The sequence below is a fragment of the Propithecus coquereli genome, unplaced genomic scaffold, assembly GCF_000956105.1.
Source record: "Propithecus coquereli isolate 6110/MARCELLA unplaced genomic scaffold, Pcoq_1.0 Scaffold34, whole genome shotgun sequence".
NCBI lineage: Eukaryota > Metazoa > Chordata > Mammalia > Primates > Indriidae > Propithecus > Propithecus coquereli.
This window is the reverse complement of record NW_012149063.1, coordinates 1,741,492-1,746,301: the sequence shown is the minus strand read 5'-3', so window position 1 is coordinate 1,746,301 and position 4,810 is coordinate 1,741,492.

Genomic DNA, 4,810 nt, shown 5'->3' with positions numbered 1-4,810 from the left:
TTTTTTCTCCTGCCAAGAATTCAGAATGTATAGGTATTTTCCAAGTCTCACAACCTTCAACCCTGTCAGAAAACATAAAATTTCTTTTAGTGAACCAACCTGGAATGTTGGTTTCATTAAAAAATACAAGAACAATGTCTTAAAACTATTGCAATGTTAGCAAAAAAGACAAACGGTTTTCTCAATCCAGGTAACATTGTTGATGTGAATGGCCACTTTTCTCCTGAATTCTGGTCTTAGTTACAGGATTTTTATGATGATACAAGTCTTGTGCCATTAATGCAGGCAATCTTCCAGTTGATTTAATCTGGCAAGCTTTTCCTCACATATGAATATGAGTTTGGGACTTGAGCCAGCAATCAAAAGGGATTATAAATTTAAATGATTATCTAATAAAGTCTTCTTTTTGGCTGGGACAGAGGCACCTTCTCCAAAATTTATTCAGAATACATTTGAATCATTCTAGCTGTGTGACCTTGAGAAAACTACTTAATCTCTCTGTAGCTCTGTTTCTTCATCGATAGTATGAGTAAATTATAACATCTACCTCATAGATTTATTAAACATGTTAACATATATAAAGTATTTAGATTACCTGGCACATAGTATAGTCTATATAAATTTTAAGTATTATTATTATTGCTATTATTATTAGATTGACAGAGGGAAATCAGAAAGATTTTATATTTGTTTTGGACCCATGTAATTATCTAGCTAACACAATTTCCATTTAGGGTATTTTTTTAAGGCATATTTTGTATACATAAGTTACAGAGGGGGAGAGCCCAAGCAAAGCACTGTGGTCTCACTGAGCTAAGAAGGCAGTTGAGGGAGGCTGAAGTGGCTGGAATTTGTGCAGAAAACTAGGCAAAAAGGAACTAGGCAGAATAAAAGCTCTAGAAATCTTTGAATCTCTGGCTGAATATTAATTTGTACATTCATAAGACGAGACTCCTTGAGGCCAGGCAAAGATAACTACCAGAGAACTATAAACTTTAAAACCACTAATGCTTCCATAGGACTGAAAGACATTCAAGGTCTGTGCTTGAGCCAGAGTGGAGAGACCTCCTTGAACAACTGGAGCATTCAGTAGAGACCCCAGAAAGGTCCTGCTTTAAGACTAGGGCTAAATAACCACTACAGTATAGGTTACTCTGCACATGCCCTGCCAAAGCTTTAAAGCAGACCTCAAAAAGATCAAAGACGCTGAGGATCAAGCAAAAAGATCAAGAAGCTGAGGATCAGCTTGAGCCCAGGAGTTTGAGTCCAGCCTGTGCAACATAGTGAGCCTCTAACTCTAAAAGAAAAATGAAAGAAAAGAAGAAAAAAATCTTAACAGGATCTGCTGTTGCAAATTATCAGTGGATGATAAAATTAGTAGGTAAAAGTAAGGTGAGAAACACGATATTTATAAAGTTTCAAAATACCTTCCCTATAAGATACAAAATTCATATATTTAACAAGATAACAATCATAATAGAAGGCATAAGATAAAAATTTACTGCAAGGAACTTCAAGGAAGCAGGAATATGTGACCCATAACCAGGAGAAAATCAGTCAATAGAAGTAGACTCAGAGATGACAGAGACACTGAAACAAATAAAAATTATGTTAAATCAGCTATAGTGAATACAATTAAGAATTTAAGAAAAGTGTGCATACAATGAGGAAAGAAATAGACACTATAAAAATTAGCCAAGTCAAATTTCTAAAGTTGAAAGTTCAAATATCTGAAATGAAAAATTCATTAGAAAGACTTACTATATTAGATACTACAGAAAAACAAAAGAATAAGTGAACTTGAAGACTGAGGACAATGAAAATTATACAAATAAAACATTATAATATATTTGATCTATATATGAATAAAAAATAGGAAAGAAGGGAAAGATCCCTCTTATGGTAGAATATCAGATACTACAATAAATGTAGAAGGAATAATGGAATTAAGTACCAACTGGCAACTATGACAGTAATAATTTTTTTCAGGAAAAATTATTAATGGATGATAAAATTAGTGGGTGAAAGTAAGGTGAAAAACAGGATATTTATAAAGTTTTAAAATACCTTCCCTATAAGATACAAATTAAATACAAAGGGAAAAACAGTAACTTTACAGTGGAGAAACCTAGCTGTGATTAGAATTATCACCAGTAATAGGACAAATTGACATCATATGCCTTCTGAAATGATGACTGAGGAGGACATAACATCCCTTCTTTGGCATTCTGTCAAAAATCGTTAACCTGATCAAATCATGAGGAAACATCAGACAAACTCAAATTGAGGGATATTTAAAAAAATAACCAATTATCTTCAAAAGTGTCAAAGAAAAATATAGAAGTACTAGAAGTTAAAGGAGACTAAAGAGATATGACAGTTAACACAAAATATAATCTTGGATTGAATCCTGAACAGAAAAGGACATCATAGAAATTTGAATAATGCCTTTAAGTTAGATAACATTATTATTACCAATATTAGTTTCCTAATTTTAATAAATATATCTTTGTTTTAAGGAAATATATAATTCAGTATTATTAAATATGTAAGAAAATATATAATTTAGTAGAGATTTAAAAAATACCGATGTTAGTCACCATATTGGCATAATAAAATAGAAAAATCATGTTTATTTCAACATATCCAGGATAGACACTTGGTAAAATTCAACACCCATTTATGATAAAATAAAGCAAAACATGATAAAAACAACAATATAACATATAAACTCTTTGCAAACCAGGAATAAAAGAAAATTTCCTCAATCTGATAAAATCTATGAAAACGCTATAGCTAACATTACATGTAATGGTGAAATACTAAACACTTTTCCCCTAGGATCAAGAACAAGGCAAAGATATCTGTCCACACCATTTCTATTCAACATTGTACCGGAGGCAAGATAAAAGTAAGAGACATACATATTAGAAAAAAAGAAATAAGACCATCTCTATCACAGACAACAAACAACTGAAATTTGAAATTTTTAAAAATACCATTTATAATAGGATCAAAAGCCTGAAATACCTGGGATACATTTACTAAAAACATGTGCAGAATCTGTGTACTAAAAATGACAAAATATTGCCAAAAGAAATTAAAGAAGACTAAAAAATGGAGAGATATTACCATGGTTTATGTATTGGAAGACTCAATGTTGTTAAGATGTCAATTCTCTCCAAATTGACGAGCTGATTGTAAACTTCATGTGGAAATCCAAAGCACCTAGGATAGCCAAAATAATTTTGAAAAAGAACTGATAGAGGATTTACACTACCTGATTTCAAGACTTACTTTAGAGCTACAGTAATCAAGAGAGTGTAGTATTGATGTAAGGATAGCTATACAGACCATTTGCACAGAATGCAGAGTCCAGAATTAGACCTACACATACATGGTCAGCTGGTTTTTGACAAAATTGTGCTATACACATTCCCTGTCAATGACTTCTCACCGCTTCTGACAAACGCTGATCTGATTCCTATGCCATGAATGAGTTGTGCCTGTTTCAGAACTACTTATAAACAGAATCAAAGAGGACAGGTATAGACTTTGTAATAGTCTCAATTCAGGCAGAGCTCAAATAATTTAATGAGGAATTTGTCCTTTCCTTGGCTCTGCCTTTCTCTAATTGACTTCATTCACAGCAGGTTTTCTTTAAGTGATGGCAGATATGGCCACCACTTAAGGATTATGTTTTAACAATCCCAGTAGAAAAAGAATATTTCTTTCTATTTAAGTGCAGCAAAAGTCCAAAGTCTAATTCTTATTATATACCTGGAGAATATGCTCACCCTTGCTCTATGCTTGGGCATGAGATAAGGGGCTTAGCCAAGCTAGGGCCAAGTACCCAGCTCTGGATCTAGAAGAGGACTCCAGCCCCACATGAGCCATGTGGATTGAGACATAGGGGTAGTGTTATCCTCAGGCATTTTCTCAGGATGACACCCACTATACTTTGATAAGCCAAGCATCCTGGCTTCCAGCCCAGGGTTCATTCTATCAGCAACACTCTGTTATAATCCAGCATTTGGGATATAACGCATAGTAGCCCAGAGAGCCATCTGGTTCTCTGTTGCCAGAATGAGATGAAGATGTTCTATGACCCTTCTTCGAAGCAGAGTAAGGGTGATGGGCTCAGGGCCTGTGGGGTGGGGTTACCAGTGGTGGAGTTGATTACATAGGACAGTGTCATTGTTGAGGGGACTAGCCAGCAGAGTAGCCAGCATCTTTTATATCCTGTTCTAAAGAATAAATTTACAAAATTAAGCGAACAATAAATGGACCTGATAAAGGGAAGACAAATAATTTCTAATTGTTTTTAATTGTTTGTTTAATCTCAATAAGAACAATTGGATATGAAAAGGAAAAGAAAATAAGAGAAATGGGAGATTAGAAAACTATATAGAAGAACACAATTTCTCACTCGACATATCATTGACAATGTTGGCAAGCAATCATTTTCAACTGTCAAGAATGTAAGTAGAACATCTCACTTAGGAAAAGGGAAGGCGATATTAGTAAGCCTAATCCATCAATCACTGCTTGCTTGGTTATTTGTAGAGACATGCTGAGAGGAAAGCTTTTCAAGTAGAAAATATTTATATTTGCAATAACATTAAAAACCAGGACTTTGAGAATATTCTACTTCTATGTTTTTCTTAGGCTATTACATTTAATAAGCTAGAATTATATTTTTGTTTTTTCAGCTTTCCAAGTAATCTATATTTTGTCATGGAAATAGAGCATAAAGTCCACCATTAAATGAAGTCTTTCCTGCTGAAGAGAGCTATTAGTTTTTCCAGCT